Source organism: Zonotrichia albicollis, chromosome 17 (genome assembly GCF_047830755.1).
Source record: "Zonotrichia albicollis isolate bZonAlb1 chromosome 17, bZonAlb1.hap1, whole genome shotgun sequence".
Classification (NCBI taxonomy): Eukaryota; Metazoa; Chordata; class Aves; order Passeriformes; family Passerellidae; genus Zonotrichia; species Zonotrichia albicollis.
In genome coordinates, this window is record NC_133835.1 from 3,376,372 (window position 1) to 3,397,446 (window position 21,075).

Below are 21,075 nucleotides of genomic sequence, written 5' to 3' on the forward strand. Positions count from 1 at the left end.
ATGTGATCAGCCTATTTTTACCCCATTTAGCTTGGGTTTATGGCACATCCCAGCTCCTGAGCTGTAAGATGCTGTGGGAGGGGAGAGGGCTAGGCACCTCTCAGGAGAGCCTTGCATCACACAGGAGGGAGCTGCTGAGCCTGGGAGAGGCATTTTATAAATCAAAAATAAACGCGTGTATCTCCATTGCCATCTAGTCCTCTCCCACACACAGCTGTTTCACTTTAAATCTCAATTCAATGTGAAACTCAGATAGAAGAACTTGAAAGAGCAAAGTATGTTATCGTTCACAAGCAGTCCAGAAAGCAGTTAATAAGGGAAATAAGATTAATAATTTATTCCTGAAGGCAGACTGCAGATCTTTATCCATCTTGCCCTTCAGTGATTTTTATAAAATCCTATTAATGTGCCTGGCTCTAGGAACTCAGCAGTAGCACAGGTTGGATTTGGGGCAGTTCCCAGGCAGACAAGGCGGCGGCAGCTCCAGCTCTGCCTGTGCCATGGCCGTGTCAGACCCAGCAGCACAAAGCTGCCTGCAGGGCACTGCTGCCTCCTGAGCCTTCCTCTGGGGCCAGGACTCAGGCCAGGACCAAACCCTGCATGTGGGGTTCACCCCACAAACTATCACACCCAACATAGAATCACAGAATTTCTAGGTTGGAAAAGACCTCTAAGATCATCGAGTCCAACCCATGTTCTAACACCTCAACTAGATCACGGCACCAAGTGCCACACTCCCCACAGCTGGGGTACATCAAGCCCCCAAACTCATCTTGCTTCTAAAGGAACACAAACCAGCCTGTTGTGGTTATCCCCACTCTCCTGCTCGCTTTCCATGAAGGAGCAGGGAGTATTTACCCTGACAGCCATTTCCATCCAGGAGCTGTAGCTGCTCTAGCCACCACCACAGCCATTCCCTTCCCACACCACTAGCATCCCTACAAGCAAATTTTGGGGACCCTTGATGTCCCTGGCAGCAGCTTTTGCTCATCACTGTCTCAAAGTGATGCTCCCTCTGCCAGGGAGCCCGAGGTGCCCTGGGGCATGGAACCCTCCTCATCCTCACCAGCTGATTGCTCTGCCCTCATCAGAGACAGCCACCCCAGAGGGAGGCACACACTCCTGGAATATAGCCCAGGAGAAAACATTCCTGGAAACCAAGGCCTGCATTGCAGTTTTAGGATAGGAAGCACTCTGGGGATTGAGGGGAGTGATGCAGCCTCCCCAAACCACCCCTTTGGCTAGGTTATAACCTGGGACAGGGCACTTGTTCAGCAAAGCCAGAGTCCCTCACTAATTCATTTGCTTAGATACTGCTAAGTATTTTGGTAATTTTTCATTAATTCCTTGTTCCATTTAACATCACAGAATCAAGACTATTTTTTTTTTTAAATCACCCACTCCCATAACAATATTAAGCAATATTTCCTCCTCCGCACTATTTACTCCTTGGGCAAAAGCATTGGGAATGAAAAATGAAAGCAGCTACAGATATCAAACGGGCAATTATCACAATCATGGCAAAAAATTGACTTCTTAAAAGTCTCAGCACTGCTCTCCAAAGCCTCTGACTCTGAGCAGAACAACAGTGGCAGGAGCAAAGTTTCCAGATGGGAACATCTGTGTCTCATTTGCCTCAGGGAAGAAAACACCAGGAAGATTAACGGCTCCCGAGGCTGGTGGAGCCCAGACACAACATGTACTGAAGGGATACCACGGAGAAAGGCTTGGAGCAACAGCCTGCTAGCAAAGATTGGGTGGTTTTATTTAATATTTATTCTGCACGGCTTCTACACGTGGGGAAGATGTCAGGGCAAAACACAGCTTGGGTTTTGCTTGTTGTAAAGGTTGTGTAGAGTGAAAGTAAGTTTTGAGTTAATTATGCTTGTATTAAAAAAATAAAATAAAAGCGGCACCTTTACCATCTCAGCTATTATTAGACAGAATAATTAATTTTAGAGTTGGCTTTAAGGGGTTACACTCCTAAAAGGTTTGAAATTGCTCCCTGCCCAGAGCATCAAGGCCATGGATTTGCCCCTCTGGGGTCCAGTTGGTGTAAACTTGAACACCAAGTTTACACCAGAGAGTAAGAAGTGATCCAACAAGTGGGAAACTCATGGTTGAATGACCAAGTCTCCCATGGCAATGGCAGTAAAAACCTGTTTCCCTTAGGAGCATTCCTTAAATTCTGCCACAGTTTAGGGACCACATTTCCAAAGGTGGGCAGGCCTATAACCCACAGGTTATACACAAGAACAACTGAGCACTGTAATTTTGCGAGTGCAAATCTGTTTTTCATTCTGCCTAGGCTAAACACCATGGAGTGAATAAAGCTGGAACTTTCGTACCTGTAAAATTTTGGGAGGTCCAAAAGAGGGAAAACAAAGTGAAACAAGCTCTAAGTTTAGAAAGCATTTTCCACCTTAACAGAGGCTTCGAGACAGCCTTTAGGACATGATTTTATCTAGCCCTCATAAATCCTTTTAAAACTTGGACTGCTGGCCATTTAACAAGCAGCTCCACCCTTCTCCTGCTCTCCAGATGAAACACATTCACACTGGGCTCCATTTTGTTCCCTCCTTCTCCAACCCAGCAGCACCAGCAAAGCAGCAGAGCCTGGGGAACCGTGGTTAATTGGCATCCTCTAATTACTAATTAGCTCCAAGGGGCTCTCTGCAGCTCCAAACAGTCAATGGGAATGCATCCACTGATTTAAACAGGCTTGGGAAAAGCAGAGCTGCTGGAGCAGGCTCTGAGGAGTGACCCAGGGAACTCACAGGGAACCCACAGCTCCCCAAGGAGGATCCAGCACCACTGCAGCCCTTGCTGGGCTTCTCAGGAATGGCTCAGGGAGGGTTACAGGGTTCTCTCCTCCAAGGGGAGCATTCCCAGGGGTTCTGGCTGCTCTGCAGCTTCTCCTGCTCCTCTCACACAGATGCTGCAGTTAGAGGTGTCCGAGCAGCGTTTGTGGTTTAAAAATCCATCCTAAGAGATTTAAGGCACAAATTCATCCCACCACCACCCCACAAACTCCATTTAGGACCCTGAGCCTCCTCTCTGCATGACTTTACCAGGAGAGCTGAGGAGAGGGCAATGTGCACAGAGCAGAGCCAGCAGGAGCTGATGGCCACCAGTGCAGCGAGGCCACAGCTCCCACCCTGCAGCACTGCCCTGCTCCCTGCTCAGCTGCCCCAGCAAATCCAGGGCAGCACTGCAGCTCTGGCATTCCCACGGCTCCCCCAGGACAACCCTTCCCAAGGGAATCCTGCAGCTCCTGCACTGTGAGCCTGGCTCATCCCAAAAGTGATGGCCACCAGGTGAGCCAGCCTCCTTTTTCACTGCCTGGTGTTTCACGGCCCAGCTCTCAGTTTCAGCAGGAAAACTTGTGGGAAAGGAGGACATTTTCTAGCCATAAGAAATTGAGGAGGTGCTGAGAAGGATGCTGTTTCTGGGTCAGCACAGTGAGCCCCTTTGCTGAAGGCTTCCCACCACAGTCCCACTGTGCTCACTGCAGGATGAATCCCTGCCTCCCCAAGGATAATAATTTTGGGAGTTTCCTCTGAGAAAAGCATTCAGTTGCACTGCCTGGTGCATTTTTAACCCCAGGCAGCTGAGGGATGCTGTAATACCCCTTATCACAGTGGCAGGTGAGCTCAGACCCCATCCCACAGCTCCTGGCACTGCAGATCCTGCCCACCTCTGTGCCTCTGCTCCCAGCCAGCTGCTGGGAATGACTTTGGTCACACACAGGACAAGTTCCTACAGGGATGTACAAAAGCTCCCACAGACTGTTATGAGCGCAGCAAGGTTTACTCCAGTATTTTGTCATCAGAGAACCCAGAAATCCTTCAGGAGAGACAGCCTTGACTGTGCAAATCCTTTCCCCAGGACCGCTGAGATCCACAGTGCTCCTGCCTCGCTGGCTCACAAACACAGGCACTGTCCATGACTTGGAGAGGTCCCCATCCCACACTGACACATCCCAGGGATCTGCACAGCAGGGCAGAGACAGCCTGGAGCACCTTGGGAGCTCAAGCAACACAAGGAAAAAAGGGGAACAGCCTGAAAAATCATGAAATCTTTCAAAATAAAAGGATTAAATCAAACCCACCTTAAAATCACCCAGTGACTGAAGATTTGGGAGCTTTAAACCTGATTACTAAACACATACAGGAGGAGTTTAAAGTCAAGCTTTAAAACCATTTAAGAAGACATCCCTCTTGCTGTCCTCCATCTTCCAAACACTGCTGCTTGATGGTTTGGTGCCCAGCATTATAAATGAACCTTAAAACCAGCACTGACCTCAGATAACAACCAAATTTGGATTTCTCAGAGCATCTTCATCAATCATGAATATCACTGGGCTAATGAGAACAGGAACAGCAGCTCTGGGGTTTAGGAGCAGGGGTATCCAGTGAGTAGAGTACTCCAAATGAGTAAAGCACAAACTGGAATATAAAAAGTCTCTGCATACCAGGCAGACACAAAGCAGCAGTGCTAGCAGCTCAAGCACCACTACCAATAACTGTAAATAACTGCAATTAAAATAAAAAAAGGCAAGGTCACTTCAGAAAGAAGTGAGATTTCAAGGCAGAAAACCACATTTAATCCATAACAACCAACGTGACCGCAGAGAGGCACAAATAATACCAAGGACACCCCAAGCTATTACAAAAGTCTATATTAAAATAGGAAAAAAAAAAAAAACAAACTAACAACAAACCTGTTTGTTAAGCACAGACCAGGTACAAATCCTGACCATCTGGAGAAGGAAGCAATCCAGAAACTCATAGTCAGATGGGCCAGTTTAGATGAAAACAATGGTCATTTCAGCAAAAAACAAAACAGAAACCAAATCCAGTGCAAAACAAACCACTAACCAAGTTCTACCACAAACCCAAAATGAAGCAATCAAGGAAGGATGCAGAAAAACATCCCCCTTGGGTCCCTGAAGTAATAGCATTTCCAAATATAAAGCAGACTCTAACACAGAGTCTCCCTTCTCCAGATGGAGGCTGAAGAGCAGGAGCTCAGCACTGCCAGCCAGCTCAGGGCTAAAGCTCCACCAGGCTTTATCCAAAACTGGGCAAGTTATGCAGGAAATCAAGGAGGAACTTGGGAAAGATTTGAGAAATCTCTTTCATCCTCACTATTTACAAGTGCCAGAGGGGACTCCATCTCTCTGTCGGTGTCTGCAGGGAAGGGTGACAGCAGGGACAGACTCTGCTCTGTGGGGACAAGAGGAATGGGCAGGAACTGGTGCTCAGGAAGTTACACCTGAACATGGTGTAACTTGGGGAAAAACTTCTTTACTGTGTGGGAATGCTCAGGGAGGGCAAATATCTCCCTGACTGGAGGTGTCCCAGAACTGCCTGCACACCACCCTGTGCCCTGGGTGACCCACCCTGAGCATGTGTGAGCAGGATGTCCCTTGTCCCACAGCCAGGCTGGCTCTCCCAGGCAGCCCTGGCACTGCTGCCCACACCAACACCCTCAGAGTGCCCTGCTGATACTGCTGGGGTAGCCAAGGCTCACTAATGAGTCCCCAGCTCCCTGGCTCTGTGCAGAGCTCACTTCATTCACTTGGGCGCTAAGTGCATTCAGTGCTGCCCAGCTAATATCCCTGCCATCACTGGCACACACAGGAGCCCTGCCAAGATGACAATTCTGCCTCTTAAAAACACTCCTCACACCACTACACAAATGGCTTTTCCTCTGTGCCCTGAGCCTGAGCAGCCTGTGGGAAATTTCCACCCTCCCCAGAGCTGGAAGCACAGGAGGAACACACTCAGGGGTGTTTTGGAGGGGTGTGGGGGCCTGATGGTGTAGAGGGGTCCTTACACACCTGGAGCCCCAAGAGCCAGCATCTCCTGCAGAGTCCAGGCACAGAGAGATCAGGATGGACAGGAGAACCATCCAAGTTCAGTGTTTAGAATCATGGAATGATTTGGGTTGGATGGGACCTTGGAGACCCCTCTGTTCCAAACCCCTGAACACTTTCCACCAGACCGGGTCACTCCAAGCCCTGTCCAAGTGGAACATGGACACTGCCAGGGATGGGGGATCCACAACTTCTTGGTCTGTTCAGGATGCACAGCAGTGACTGTTTCTGTGTGCCTCCTTCCCCTCCCTCTCGTGGGCAGCAGGGGTGGAGAATTTCCATGGATAACCCCTGGAGATTCAGTGATGCACAGGGACTGGAGAGGGAAGGCTGGCTCAGCTGCTGCTGCACTCACTTTCAACCCATCACACAGCAGCACAGCACTGACAAGACTTCCCAATTCATCATTCTTAGGGTTGTCCTCAGGTATCCACCAGTAACCTTCATTAACCTGCTCCCCTGGAGCACAGGGGAAAAACAAAAACACAAAAAGCTCAAAACTGCCAGGCCAGGGCACAAAACAAGGCAGCAAACCCCCAAGTTTGTTCTAAACTGCCATTTTCCTTCCCTGGAAAGCCTGTGACAAAAAGCAAAGCCTGTGACACTGTGCCTATAAATTTCCTCTAATGGTGCAGCAGTGAGGCAGAGCCCCATCTGTGCCTGGGCACAGGTGAGACTTTTCACTATCGTGTAAGTGCAGGCTGCCTTTCAATTACACTCACCAGCCCATTAGGCAAATTAGATTTGCATATGAGAGGATAACTAGAAAGTCAAGAAATAGGCCCTGAAGGAAAATCCATTCTATGAGCTACATGTCCCTGGGAAGATGTGGACAGGGAGTTTGCTGTCCATCCCTTTAGGGCTACTTTAGGTTTTCATGGTGTTCAGGTTTCTCTCAGTGCTGGTATGGGTTTGAGGACAGCCTCTCCACCAGGCAGAACTGGAGCCAGACAAAGACATCTGTGTTCCCTACACCCCCAGCTCCCTAAAAAGATGCCCATTTCTGCAGGGAAATGCATCATTTGCAGGTTCTGCCTTGCAGATTAAAATACTACTGGTGTGAGAGAATTTTAATTGATCCCACCTGGGTTTCAATAATACATCACTGAAGTACAGAATTATTTCCAGCACCCTGAGAAGGTCCAGAAGGACATGATACCCAGTGGTATGGCATTACACAGGTGTCCCATGTCACTGAGGACACTCATGTGGACTAAACAGTTCTGCTCAGGTGATTCTGAAGAATTCATCCGCCTGCACACACTTGGTGGTTTTTTTTTTCCTGGTGAGTGTATGCAAAACAGAGACAACCTAGCTCATCTCCCAGAATCCAGATGGCACTTGCAAACCTTGTCTGTGTATCAAATGTTGTTTTTTAGATCAAGTGTCCCTGGTTGACAACACAGAACTTCACGATGCTATCTTTAGAGAGGCTTCTCTGCAAAGAAACACCCTAGGAGCATACGTTGCAGGAATATGCTAATGTGGCAGGGTGTTTTCAGTGGCCACAAATGGATCTGTTCCTGGGAGCTCAGACACCCCACAGCAAGCTGAGACTGGCTGGAGATAAAGGGTCACCCAGCTCCCATGGAAAAGATGCACCAACAAGTTAAAAATTGCGGAGAAAGGTTAAATTACACCACTGGAGAGAGGCAGGGTGAGCTCACAGCAAGGGCACTCACACACAAGTGATGATTACCAAAAAAATCCTACTAAATGGGTGAGGGCAGCTCAAAACAGACAGCAAAGTCTGAAACTTTCCATTCCTTGACTTCTCCTACAAGTTTAGAGATTCTTACCCTATTTCCTGTTCAGCTAACTGCAAGGATCTTATAAAAACCCAGTGATTTTTCTTCCTCAAGGTCTTCACTTCCTCCTCCACATCTCATGCAAAGATAAAAGCAGCACATGCAAAGTAAGTTCTTTAAAACCAAACCATTAATAAAGAACAAAACTCTACAAAACTTGCAGTCTGACAGATTCCTGAGATGGTGATGAAAAAAATGAAATAAAACCGCAGCAATTGTTAAAAGAAAACACCAGCGCCCCTCAAAAAACCCACCCTGAGCTGTTTCCTATTCTCCTCAGCTCCAAGAACAAGAATCATCACCTGCATGTGAAAAAGCATGAAAAAACCCCTGACTTCTACACACTCCTCACTAAGCAGCAAAATGGCCTGACAAAAACCAAGGAAAAACAAAGAAAGCTGCAGAAACAGGTTATGGCACAGCTCAACCCTGGGATCAGAAGGTGACACCAACAGCACTGAGGTGGCAGAAATAACCCCTCATGCCCGCTGCTGAAAAGAACATTTCAGAACAGTGACATCAGGTAAAGCAGCAGCTTTTGAAAAAAGAAAGTGATCCAGGAGGTAGCTCCTTCCATATTGCAGGCGCTCACAGTAAACACCATATGGCCTGTTAATTTAATTAGGGAGAAGAAACCCCCTAAGTTTGAGATTTGACTTTGAAGGGTTTAAAACAAGTCTGAGGAAAATCACTCGAGATATTCCATGAGGTTGCTTTGCCTCCTTCATCCACCTTCTGACCTGCTGGACCTGGAGGTACAGGCCTGGTGCTACCCCAGGCTGCACAGCACCCCTAAGAGCTGGAATTTAACATTTTTAGAAATTCACCACCTTCCCCACCACTGCACCTGCACAGAGGCCTCCCAGGAAGATCTGGGTGGTCACTGCCAGGCAGCCAAGCCAGGAGAGGGCTCGATCAGGAGGGAGGGACAGTAAATAAAGCAAGTACTTCAGCTGGACAATACTCTTAGATAGCAAGAAGAGTTTTTATTTTAAATCCTCACAGTCTGCATTGGCAGGTCCCACCTGCCAAAGACAGGATGCAGCTCATGGTGAAGGTCAGCCTGACAAATGGTGGAGCACCAATGCTGGGACACAAAGCCTCAGGGCAGGTCCACTCCCCATCCATAAGTAAGTTTGCATCTGTAATCTTGAGATCTATCAACCAAGCTCCAGCTGTCCCTAAAGACTTTTGTATCTGAGCAAAGTCTCAGTGCAGTGACTCTGTTTGCTGAATAACATGTCATTCTCCATTATGGATATACCTCCCGTGTCTCTGTGAGAAGAGAGGGCATTTCTAGGATCATTTCCAGCTGGAGGTTTGCTTTCCTGCATCTGTACCAGCATGGGACACTGCAGCACCACTGCCAGGTCTCTGCACAAACTGCTCAGTGCATCACCAGCAGGGACAGGAGAGATCCCATGGAAGTGGCTACTGGGGCACCAGCAAGGATGGAAAGCCTCAAAAGGTGATGAGGATTCCCTGAGGAATGGCCTCCCAAGCTGGAAGAGCTGAGTGAGGAGGCTCTGGTAGGATCTCACCTTCAGCAGCCCCTGAGGGCCAGGCAGCAGCAGGAACATCTCCATGGTGCTCCAAGGACCACCATCCCCTCAGGAGCTGCTCTGGCAGGAGCCTCCAGCACAAACCCCACCAGCACAGCCTTGGAGGTCTCAGCTGGGTGAGGGAAACCCAGCACTTCTCCAGAGAGGTGCAACCAACCTGCCTCAGGCCTGGGACAGGGCTTTGGCCCCCAGGCTGCCCAGGCAGGGGCACAGAGGGAAGCTCTGACTGATGCCCCCAGCATGGGCACAGAGGGAAGCTGTGCCTGATGCCCCCAGGATGGGCACAGAGGGAAGCTCTGCCTGATGGCTCCAGCACAGGCACAGAGGGAAGCTGTGCCTGATGCCCCCAGCATGGGCACAGAGAGCTCTGCCTGATGGCTCCAGGATGGGCACAGAGGGAAGCTCTGGTTGGTGTCTCCAGCAGGAGCACTGAGAGAAGCTTTGCCTGATGCCTCGAGCATGGATGGGCACAGAGAGCTTTGCCTGATGCCTCCATCAGGGGCACACAGGGAAGCTCTGCCTGATGCCCCCAGCATGGGCACAAATGGAAGCTCTGCCTGATGCCCCCAGGATGGGCACAGAGGGAAGCTCTCCCTGATGGCTCCAGCACAGGCACAGAGGGAAGCCCTGCCTGATGGCTCCAGGATGGGCACAGAGAGCTTTGTCTGATTCCCCCAGGATGGGCACAAATGGAAGCTCTGCCTGGTGTCTCCAACACGGGCACGAGCTGCCACCCTCCTCTTCTCCTGGCTGGCACAAAGTGGGTCAGGGCTGCGTGGGCTGATGGCACGTCACAGGATGTGACCCACCCGTGCTCCCACGGTGCCTCTGAAGAGCAGGGGCATTTCCCAGGTAGGGCAGCAAGGGATGCTCCCTCCCTCCCTCCCTCCTCCTCTTACCAACTGCAGCCCATCTTGTCTTGAGGAAAACCCAGGATGCCCCATGCCAGCACTACCTCAGAGGATATTTTAGGAGGTTTGGACTTTAATGGAACCTGCTGCCCTGTAGATGAATTGTACCAGGAGAAAATCACATTGTTCCCAGAAATTTGTAACCTCAATTGGAATGGAGTTTCTTCTTGGCTCCTCTCAACAGCTGACTACACTCACAAATTAACATCCTACTTGTTTAATTGTGTTTTCCTTTCCTATGCAGACCCAGGCAGGGATGTGTGTGTCCCTTTAATAGGTGTGTCACAGCAGTATGCCAGAGTTCCCCATTTTCTAGTTAAAAAAAAAAGCCAAAAAACAAGCCCAAACCCAGATAACAAAACATCTAAAGCCCAGCAGACTTCTTCCTGCTAGCAAGGAAACCTCCTCTCAGGACACTGCAAAGATTTAATTTACTACCAATTGCCCTCTGGTTATTTTACATTTATGGGGTGGGGGCTGAAGAAAGGAAGAAAGCAGAGAGGGTGTAATTAGCTTTGCTTGTAAAATGTTCATCCCAGTTGTAACAGCAACTGGAGCCTATCGGGGGCTTAATAGATTTCAGGGTTTTGTTGAAGCTGAAGGGTCTGTGTGGAGCAGGAGGAAAGGCTAGGAATAAAAAAAAGGGGAAAAATATTAAAAAAAAAATCAATAAGTAGATCCTACATCTTGCCACAGCCCCATATGGAAGTAATCAAGCACAAGGGTGGCAGCTGGGGCCAATAACAGTCACCTGCAGTTGAGGGACGTGGGGGTTTGGGATGGGTTTTTAATGCTAATTTCCTGGAGGAACAATGCGGGAGCGGGCGCGGAGCGGCTGAATGGGGAGCAGCGGAACAATGGCTGCACCTGGCGCTGCGGGCAGCGCACGGAGCGGCAGCGCCCGCCACATCTGTTCACACAATGCCCTCCCCCTGCAACAGGTCCGAGCTGCAGCCCTCCTCATCCTCCCTCCACATCCCTTAGCCACACTTTTGGGGCTTTCCAGGGTTTTTTGGTTGGTTTTTTTTTTTGGTGAAAGGGATGGTTGCACAGCATCCCGCCGGCAGGTTGCGGCATCCTGCTGCTACAGACGAGGAGAGGAAGGAAAACTGACTCTTGGCTTTGAAGATCTGCAAGTGTTGGTTCTTCTGGCCACCTGTGAGTGTCCCCCTTCAATAGCCCAAGTGGTGCTGCAGGCAGCAGAGATGGGAATCCTGCAGGCAGCAGAGATGGGAATCCCGCGGCCGGCAGCGCACCGAGGAAATTCAATACGCATTATTCTAAAACCTTCAGCTTAGCTTATAAAAATGCCACTGCCCAGCCCAATAAAAGGCATGATAGTTACACTTTAAAATGCTTTGAAACCTCTGAAATCGCTATTGTCCTGTTGGACATAAGCTGCTGACACACAAAGCCGTGCTAAGGTCAAGGTCCTGCCTCAGAAAATTGCTTGCAGACCCAGGAACTGAACCCAAGCCTCTCTGTGCTGCACTTTAACTGTGGGATCACTGCTCACCATTTCTTCCTGGCTGCTGCTCCTGCTCTAAACAAAGGTTTTTCCAGCCATTCCCTGAAAGCTGCATGAATTAAGGCAGTCTCCATCATAAAAATAAAAGTTGAACAGACTCCCAGAGACCTGCAGTGACGCTGCCCCCGGGGACTGCTCTGGAGTGTCTGTCGAAACACATTTCATACCTAGCTCCTAACAAGCAATCAGATATGGAAATAGTCACTAGATAAAGGCAAGCTTAAATCCAGCCCAGAACAAGTATGGATAAGCCAGCTCTTATAATGGGAAAAAACCCAACAGGCAACAGATTATGACCATCTTCTGCTCAGATTTAAAAACCAGCCAGCATTGACTTAAATCTGCTGCATGTGCCCAAGTCCTCAAATGACTGTGTTCAGCTCTCCAGCTATACTATAAACATCACACATACATGTCAAACAAATCTTGTTTTTTGTCCAAACCTTAAAAAAACAGATCTGGAAAAAAACAAGAGGCCACCTGGCTCCCCATCCCATCCCATCACCGTGGGAGAGCGCTGCCTCCTGCTAAATGCTGCTGCTGGTTACTGCATTTATGGGTCAGTCTGGGGACTGGAGGGCTGATTGACTTAAAAACTCAGCTCCTGCAGTCAAACCACACAAACCTGTCAAACCAGTGATAACCTCTACAAGCCAAACTCCACTGTGGGTGATGCAAGACAAAGCTCTGTAAAACAGCAGTAAAACCATTTGGGACTTGCACTCCATGTGGCAGGAGAGGCAGCATTAAGTGAAATCCCACTCTCTTGGGGACCCTGGTCCTATAAGACTGAGAAGAATAAATCAGAAAAAAAACCCAAACCCAACAGCTTAACCCAGGATTCACGTGAGCAAAGCTCCCTTTGCCTTGGCGGGTTTAAACAAGCCTCTGCAACACCAGCAGATGCAAGTTGCAAAAATAGCAGCATCTTGGAAGTGAGCAGGGGCTGTGGCTCCAGTCCCTGGGCAGAGCAGAGCCTGGCTTGGCATTTTCACTATTAAATGGAGTTTCTGCTCTTTTCCTGGGGGCATTCCCTGTGTAATAGAGTTCTCAGATTAACGATTTATTCTCCTTGCCTTTAGCAATTCTGCTCCTTCCTCAAACCCTTCAAATCCTTCTCTTGGCTTAGCTGCACTTTCCTGTTGGCAGTACTTGCTCAAACTGCCTTTGCTTTACTCTTTTTTCCTTGTTTCCCACACTGGAGTCTCTGAGTTTCGCATTATTTGTGTGTTTCTCTAACTGCTGGATGTGCTGGGCTACCCGGCTGCGAAAGGCACACAGTCATTTAGGTGAAGCCCAGGTAGTTCCAAAAATCAAATTTTTTTTTCCATATTAATAGTGAAAATAATGTCATACAGTGTACAATAGCGGGGGGGGGGGAAGTGCCTTCACTTGGATGTCCTGCATAATTTCTATAAAATTATTAGGTCTGGTGGCAGAGTTTCAAGCCACCCTCTTCCCCAAAACGCAACCACCTCTCTCATCTAAGCACTAGGCACCCTAAATCCTTTTTAAAAATAAAGGAGCCTGAGGAAAAAAAGAAAGTTTCCTGCAGGGCTTGAGCAAGACTCTACTAAATGAGTTGTTTAATGGGCAAATCGTGCTGCCCTGATGCCGGCAGAACTTCCGTTTGCTTAATCAGGGCTCGACCCGCACGGAGACCGCAGAGCAGCTGCTCCAACACCCTGCACTGCCCTCACAAACCCGGGAGGGCTCCAGGAGAGCTGCAGCAGGGGAGCACCGCTCTTTGCTCATAGATATTGCACACCCTGCATGGCTTTGCTGGGCATTTTTGGGGTTTCCAACTCCTTTGTGCTGGTGCACTTTGAGATTTGGAAGCGCGCACACTCCTTCTGCCTCCTCTCCAGGGACACACTGGAGGTGTTTGGTGTGTCTCCAGAAGCAGATTTATATTTTTTAAAGCCTCTATTAAATGCTTACACGCTGCAAAAGAAGGAAAACCTTAGAGTGGCCCACAGAGCAGCCAAACTGACCAAGCACAGAGCTGCAGCCCAAGCACACTGGAGGGAGCCCAGCCAGGCTCTCCCTCAGGAAACCCCATCATTTGGCATGTTTGAAGCTAACCTGGACAAAGCAACACCAAAGGGAATCATCCTGCACCAGGCAGCCCCGCAAATATTCCTCTCTCTTTTTCCAGCCTGACAGCAAGCAATGCTCAGCCACATTTCAGCTCCCCAAACTTTGAGTGCTGATTTTGGTGCATCTCCTGTGGCTGGGCAGGATTTCTCCAGCACATAAAAAGGACTGAGTATCATAGCACAGGAGCTGAGTGGTGTAGGGAGCAGAAAAAGCTGATAATATTTGGGGGAGCAGCTTAAACATGCAACAGAGGGATCTCTACAACAAGCTACACCAGAGGGTCAGGGGAGTGATTTCAACTGCTGAACCTTCCCAAAAGACAGGGAGGGGGCAAAAGGGCAGGTTTAGACTAAAAATGCAAGATCCAGGGATTACAATGGAAAAAAAGAAAATACAGCCTGTCTACAGCCAGACAGTGAAAATATATAGGGGAGGTGTGTTCTGGTATCACAAGATTGATCTGGGAGATTTAGATGCTGGGAGCATCAGTTGCTGCTCAAGGAGTGCAAAGACAAAAAGGGAGCAGCCTCTGACACAATGCAGAGAAGCCCTGAAAACACGGGGGAAATTAAGGAAATTTGGGAGCCAATGGAAGAAATCCACCTCTGCAGTTTACACCCCCCCAGCTTCAATACCAGCATGCAGAAACCAGAGTGAGCCTAGGCACAGCAGAAAAACACGTTCTGCTAAAACACACAAACCCCTTCCTGCATTGCCATTTCCCCAGAAAACGCCAAATCCCAGCCCTCTGCTCACGGAGGGGGTGGTGGGGGGGGAAGGAATAAAATAAAAAAATACCCATTCCATAGCAACCCAGAACGAGCCGTACCGCAGCTCTCCTCGGAGAGAGTTTAGTGTTTTTTCAGCTGCAGAATGCTCGCATGCAGCCGGCTGGGCTATTGAAGTTTTCCCCAGCACTGCAGAGGAGCGAGGCAAGGCTGGCAGGGCGCTGCGGCCGCCGCTCCCCGCCTGTGCCCGTACCTGGTGCCGAGCCGGAGCTCGGAGCTCTGCCCAGCCCGAACCTCGCCGGTGAGGGCTCAGCATCCCCCGAGCATCCCCCCGAGCATCGCCCCGGGTAAACCAAGCGCTGCTTCAAAATAACCCCGTTCCTTGCTTACCCTAGCCAGCGAGGTTGCAAGGATCCAGCTGCTGTGCAATACACCTCGTTTCTTTCAAATAGAAAGAAAAGCGCTCTTCCTCCTCCTCCTCCTCCGCCCGTGATCTTCGAGCGCAGCCGGAGCCCAGCCTGCCTTCTCCTTTCATTAGCTGGACATGTGTCAGGTCCCGCACATCTGCGATTTCTCACTGCCTGGAGCCGCCTGTCCGATTCCAGGGAAACACAGATGGATCCCAGATGGGAAGGTCCTGCCAAACAGACCAGCTCTCCACCTTGCCAGAATACCCAGCTTAGAGGCAACACACCCTCGGCTCGCTGCCTGCTCCCTGCCTGCGCCGCGCTGCTGCCAGGCTGCTCGCCAGCTGATGTCACCAGGCACACACCTACCAGCGCCTCGCCGCCCGCCTGACATTAACTTGTTAAATACACCGGATTTGTTTATGGCCGGCAGGAACAGCGAGGAAAAAGCTCCGCCACCCCCCTCCCCAGAGCCGCCTTTCACCGCAGCCTCTGCCCCAGCCCCGCGTTTGGAAACCGGGATGAGCTCTTGGTTAATTTTCCGAAGGTTTCCCCATGCACGTAAATCTTCGCTGCAAACTCTCTCCCCTCCCCGTCCCCAGCAAGGCAGAGTTTGCGGCGCTGGAAAACCGGCATGTGTTAGCAATTAGAAGCAACAACAAGATAACAAGATACTGATGTTGCAAGGGTACCAAACGCGGACTGGAAAATTCAAAGGAAGAGCAATTAAATGTGTAACATACTACCCGGCTCGAAGAGGAAGTGTTAAAGGAAAATGTAAATCCGAAATGTTTTATACCGGGGGTAAACTCCACCAGATATCTCAGAGCACCGAGGGAGGCCCGGAGCAGGAACCCACTGGGCAGGATCACATTTGGCCATTTCCCCCTCCCATTAATGCACAGCCGTGGCTGCTGTGCCACCTACAAACCTCCCGGTAATCCTGACAGGCTCTCCCCGAGGTGCGGCGTCAACAACACATATTAACAGGAGGCCCCTGACTAATCCCATCAGCCCGGCACCATTCACCGCCAGCCCGGCGCTGGGCAAACACGGATTTACACAACAGCATTCCCGGCCACGGCCCTGCCTGCCGGGGACTGCCCCGAGCGGGGACAAACACCCCTCCAGAGCGCCCAAAGCACCCTGCTCCACACCAGCCCACTGCCAGCTCCCCTAAACCGCCCCACGAGGAGAAGCAGTGCTTGCATTTTGCCTGCACACCAAGTACAGGCACATTGTACACCCCAAGAAGAGAAGCAATGCTTGCATTTAGCCTGCAGACCATGCAGACCACAGGCACATTTTAAGACCTCAGAAGGGATCCACTGCTCCAGTCCTTACAGCTTAGCAGGTTCAGGTCTTGATCCTTTCCAAATCTCTGCAGTCAACAACACCTCTCTCTCCAGCTACTTTTTTTGAGAACCAGAGACCTCAATACTTCCCCAGCCAGCAAACCAAGAGCCTGACACTGCTCAAGCTGGGGGATGCTGCTTTTTCTCAAGTCCAAAAATCATACATGCCAAATTCTCCACAGTTGGTGTAAGCATGACAGGATAGTTAGTTGTTCACAGGCAGCAAAATGCTCCTTTTTCTGAAATTCCCAGGGCTCTGGCAGGCTACTGCTAACTGCTGTGCCCATAAACCTTCTGGAGGTACTGGCCCCCAGCATCTCACCTAACCCCTCACCCTGGCTTCTCTGCTGCTTATTCCTAATTAGTTTAAGGTACTTCTGCTTCCCTTTGGGAGGGGGAAAAGGCTGTAAAGGGAGAGAACTGCTTTAAAGGAAGCATTAAAAAGCATTCTGCAAGCAGGCACAGCATGAGTCCCTGAACACAGGGGCCATGATCTCCTCCTGCAGAGGACAGGCCTCCCAGTGCAGGCAGGATGCTGTGTGATAATGGGGGGCAATTTGGGCAGGAGATTTTTGGGCTGTGGTAGGAGCACATGAAGCTGCTGGGCAAACACATCACTGTGAGAAGAGCAGCCTGGCTGCAGGCAGAAGGGACACAGGTTTACAGCAGCTCTCCCTCCTCCAAACCTCACCCAAGAGCAGCAATTCCACATGCTGCAGTTAGGAAAAAGAAGTGAATCACATTCAAGTATCAGCACACAAACACCTGGAGCATCCCATGAGATGATGCTCAGGCAGCAAAACAGGTTGGGAACAGGCAGATCCAGCAGTGCCTCCCAGCACCCCAGCCCCACTGGAGGGGCTGCTGGCAAGGCACATCAATAAAACATCCAGGTTCAGAAAGTTCAGCTCGCTGGGGCTTCTGACACTTCTGATGGAGGTTGCGCAAAATAGCGAAGCTCTCAATATTTCATAAGCTGAGATGGAAAAACCATCTCTGAATTACACAGACAATGAAGGGAGGCACAACCCAAGCAGCTCCACCAACACCAGAACTAATAAAGTTATTTTCCTATGGGCTTGCATGTCATGGTTGGCTCCCTGGCACCTCACGCTGTGAGGTCCCCAACAGGAGCCGTCCCTGGCTGGGTCGCGGTGACAGCGGTGGCTCTCATGTGGATTCTCTGATGTCTTCCAAGAAGCAAGCTCATGTTGCAGCTCTGTCCCCAGTGGAGATGGCACCAGGCAGATGGATGCAGCCCTGTGCTCCCAGAGTTAAGAATCCAGCATCAGACACTGCTGCTCCCTGTGCTGCCCTGTCCCACCACCCCAGAGCAGCCTGAAGTGGGCAGTGAACTCCAGGATGCCACCTGGGAGCTGTCAGGTCTTTGGGTCAAAGCCATAACAGGAGTACCCTCAGAAGGCACAGGGGACACCCTGGGGTTGGGATAAAGGAGCTGTAGGTGAAATAGGTAACCAGCACGAGGTGTTCCCTTGCCTGCTTTTTAAACCATATTTCAGTTTAAGGACCTGAACAGCTTGTAACGCTTCAAACAAACAAAAGCTGTCCACAAATGTGACAACTGGGTTCTAAGTACCCTTTGTCAACCGTGGCTAAATAAATCTCTTCAATGTTTTTACAACTTAAAGCACTTTGAAACGTCAAGAACTCAGGTCACTGCAAGTATTTTAAGTATAGTTACAACAACTTTATAAACCTTTATGAAAAGGCACATAACTCTTTGTCACTGTGTCCACAGCCCAGTGTCTAAAACCCCACAATCTTCAGGAAAGACATCCCAACTTCTTGCTAGGGGGCAGGAATAAGCCAGACCTCATGGCTCACCATTAGAGTAAGACAAATGTATGTGTGCTTTTGGGTTCTTCAGGTACAAAAACTATGCACACCAGGGTGCCCTGAGTGGAAGTCATTGCCAAACCTTCTTCAAAAGGCTCATGGATTGTGTCTTATGTATGATCCACGTGCCTCAGCTCACCCAAACCATGAGGTATCCCTAAGCTCATCCCTGAGCTCACCACTGGCAGAGGCAGGTTGGTGAAGTATAGAATCACAAAATCCCAGAGTGGTTTGGGTTGGAAGGGATTTTACACCTCATCTCATTCCACCCCTTGCCATGGCACACCTTCCACTATCCCAGGGTGCTCCAAGCCCTGTCCAGCCTGGCCTGGGACATTTCCAGGGATCCAGGGACAGCCCCAGCTTCTCTGGGCACCCTGTGCCAGGGCCCCAGGTTGCTCCAACCTGGGATGGGAAGTCCATCCACAAGTCATCTACTGACTCCTCTCACTGTTCCCAAGAGGCTTGTCTGCTCCTAAAAATGCATTAAGGCAGATTTTGTAGCCCAGAAATCACCAGCACAGTGGAAGGAAGCAGAAGTGCAGGCAGCATGGGGAGAACTTCTTTCCCCAGCTCATCATGCTAATCTGCTTCTGCTTTCTTCTCCTGGGAATGTTCCATGGAAAGAACGATGCAAGCAAAGTTTGAACACTGGGAGCTATTGATACCTGCTGCTCAGTGTGGTTTCTGAGGAAAGCAAGGAAATCTGAAGAATTTTTCCAGTTTGCAGTGGAATTTTTATGCCTATCACAGCCCATTGCCACAGCAAGCACAAGAGACCCAAACTGCTTCTGATTTCTCTGCTGTTCCACAGATAGTTCATGATGTGCCTCAGATTTATTTTTTGCCTGCTGTGTCCTTACCTCAGAAAGAAGCTTCACTTGAATTCAAGGCAACCCTGGAAAGCCTTTGCCTTTTTAAGCTGACCACTTTCCACTGCACAGAAAAATAAATCCAAATGCACTAAAGGCAGCCAAAGCCATTTATCAGGCTAAGTAGGAACCGTAAATTCATGCTAACTGGAATCTGATGGAAACCAATTGGGATCCTCCTCCTCCTCCAGGCTCAGGTCTGGCAGGAAAGTCAAACATTTTATTGCCTTCTTTATGCCTTACAAGACAGTGGAGCCAAGAAGGGACTGCTCCCTTTGAAGCAATGCTGGTGGGGTTGCAAGGGACACTCAGTGACTTGAGTTCAAGCTCAACCCCCAAAACTGAGATCAGACCTCTCCATTCCTGGCAAATTTATCACATTTAACAAACATCCTCTTTTCAATACATCCATTATTTGAATTAGCACATGGCAGATTATGTTAACAAGCTTAATTTGTCACAGAATCATGGAGAAAGGTTTGGGTTGGAAGGAATCTTAAATCTCATCTCGCTCCACTTCCTGCCAGGGACACTTTCCACCATCCCAGGGTGCTCCCAGCCCTGTCCAGCCTGGCCTTGGGCACTGCCAGGGATCCAGGGGCAGCCCCAGCTGCTCTGGGCACCTGTGCCAGGGCTACCCACCCTCACAGGGAACAATTCCATCCTAAAATCCTGTCTAACCCTGCCAAGGCACACCCAGATCTTCCAGATCCTTGTGCCAGGTCCATCTCCAGCTCTCTTGGAGCCCTGTTAGGCAGTGGAGAGGGCTCTAAGGTCTCCCAGGAACTTTCTCTTCTCCAGGCTGGACATCCCCAGCCTTTCCCCAGAGCAGAAGAGCTCCAGCCCTCAACAAAATCCAAATCCAATCACATTGCCTCCTTCAGGAGTGAACATGAGCAGTGTTTGGCTTTTGTGCCATTTTAATCCTCCTCAGAGAGGGAGAAAACCACATTAAAAGTTGGCCTTAACTGAGCTGAAAGAATTTTACACCCAGAACATCCACAATCAGACATTGCCAAAAAGTCCCCCAAACAATCAGATGCAACAAGGAATTAAACACAACCTGAGGAAGTTATTGAAACTACTCCTGGCCACCCATTAAGGGAGGGGACACACATCACCTAAGCACATGATGCTTTATTCTTGTGGCCACATATGTAAAGAAAAAACATGAAGGAACTGATATCCTATGCAAAAATATCCCCTCCAAAACAACAAACCAATTCCTAAATCTAACACCCTTGCTCTGATTAGAAATCCAAGCTTCTGTAGCTGTCACGGGTATTTAAACCAAACACAGAAATATGGAAAAAATGAGTAATCCTATTTGGAGAGAGAGGAAAATCCAGCCTGCAGAGGATTATTTCTAGTCCAACAGCCCTGCAGCTTGACAGTATTTTCCAGATCAATAGCAGTGCCATTTGATTACAGAGATTTGTTCAAATACATACATCCACTCCCTTCCAATTGTCATTTCAGTGATTCTCAACTTTAGCTGCCCAAACCAGGAGCTTTGCTGGCACTGGGGGCTGTGTGGATGCAGCTCTGCTGCAGCTCCCAGCCACCTCTCCCCTACTTTAGAAACCCCAATTTCCTGTCTGCATCTGACAGTTTTGCCCCACTTATTGCAGGACCATCCTCTTTAGCACCTGTTTTGGGTGCAGATAAGCTGTGAAAGCCAAAATCCTCCCTTTTTCAGGTGAGGTGGTGGCTTTGAGAGCTGTGTCCTGGATCAGGCACCCTACTCCAGGCTCCCAGTGCTCTCACCAGCAGATGTGGAAGACCATTTACAATTTAGAAAGCACAGATTAAAGCCTAACGAAGCAGCACAATTTGGGGTTTTTGCCTCATCCCAGGGCCACTGTGAGCAATAAAATGCAGGTGATGGATCCCAAGCCCCTTCCCTACATCAGGCTCACTACGTCCCAGTTTGCTTCCAGCACCTCCCTCCACTGGTGCCTTCCCTGCCACAAGCGCTGGCTCTTCCCCTGAGAATGGCTTTTCCTTCTTTATCTCAAGCTCTTTTAACAGAAAAGGCTTTTCCTTCTTTATCTCAGGCTCTTTTT

At 49.5% G+C, this 21,075-nt stretch overlaps 1 protein-coding gene across 5 annotated transcripts in view; it reads right to left on the bottom strand.

The window, feature by feature from the left end:
* CBFA2T2 (CBFA2/RUNX1 partner transcriptional co-repressor 2) overlaps nucleotides 1–21,075 on the bottom strand; it is a 62,392-nt gene that overhangs the window by 25,248 nt on the left and 16,069 nt on the right. Inside the window, exon 1 of one of the 5 annotated variants that reach the window (XM_074553374.1) lies at nucleotides 14,909–15,337. The exons of the other annotated variants lie outside the window; for them this stretch is intronic. The gene's annotated coding sequence lies outside the window, so the exon portion shown is untranslated. Of the gene's footprint in view, nucleotides 1–14,908; nucleotides 15,338–21,075 lie in introns of those variants that run through there. 5 annotated transcript variants of the gene reach the window in all.